The sequence below is a fragment of the Plasmopara halstedii genome, assembly GCF_900000015.1.
Source record: "Plasmopara halstedii genome assembly, contig: Scaffold_2956, whole genome shotgun sequence".
NCBI classification, from domain to species: Eukaryota; Oomycota; class Peronosporomycetes; order Peronosporales; family Peronosporaceae; genus Plasmopara; species Plasmopara halstedii.
The window spans coordinates 1,173,416-1,173,820 of NW_020189861.1; positions in this window are offsets into that span (position 1 = coordinate 1,173,416).

Consider the following 405-nt stretch of genomic DNA (forward strand, 5'->3'; position numbering starts at 1 on the left):
CAGTCACTTGCATATTTGTTCTCGTTCTAGCAGGTCCCTCCACTTTCCACCCCCTTACCTCAGCACTCTTGCGCATAGGAAGCGTATCGAGCTAGTTAAAAGTCCAACAGGTTATGTCTTCACCACAGCGGAAGGTGGTGGAGAAAGAGGAAGATATCACTCCCAACGCGATGATGCGTGAAATGAGGGAGATGATGATGAAGATGAAAGAAGAGATGCAAGACATGAGGTCTGAAGTCGCGTCGATGAAATCTGCACATCAACCGTCCATGATCAGCAGTGCGTCTGCTGAAGCATTTAGGAGTGACATGTTAGAAAGAATCAAACACCATGGACAACAAGCACAAGCTTCATTGGAAAGCGTGGCCTTCAAGAAAGTTTTGCTAAGGTCAAGGCCATTGTGAA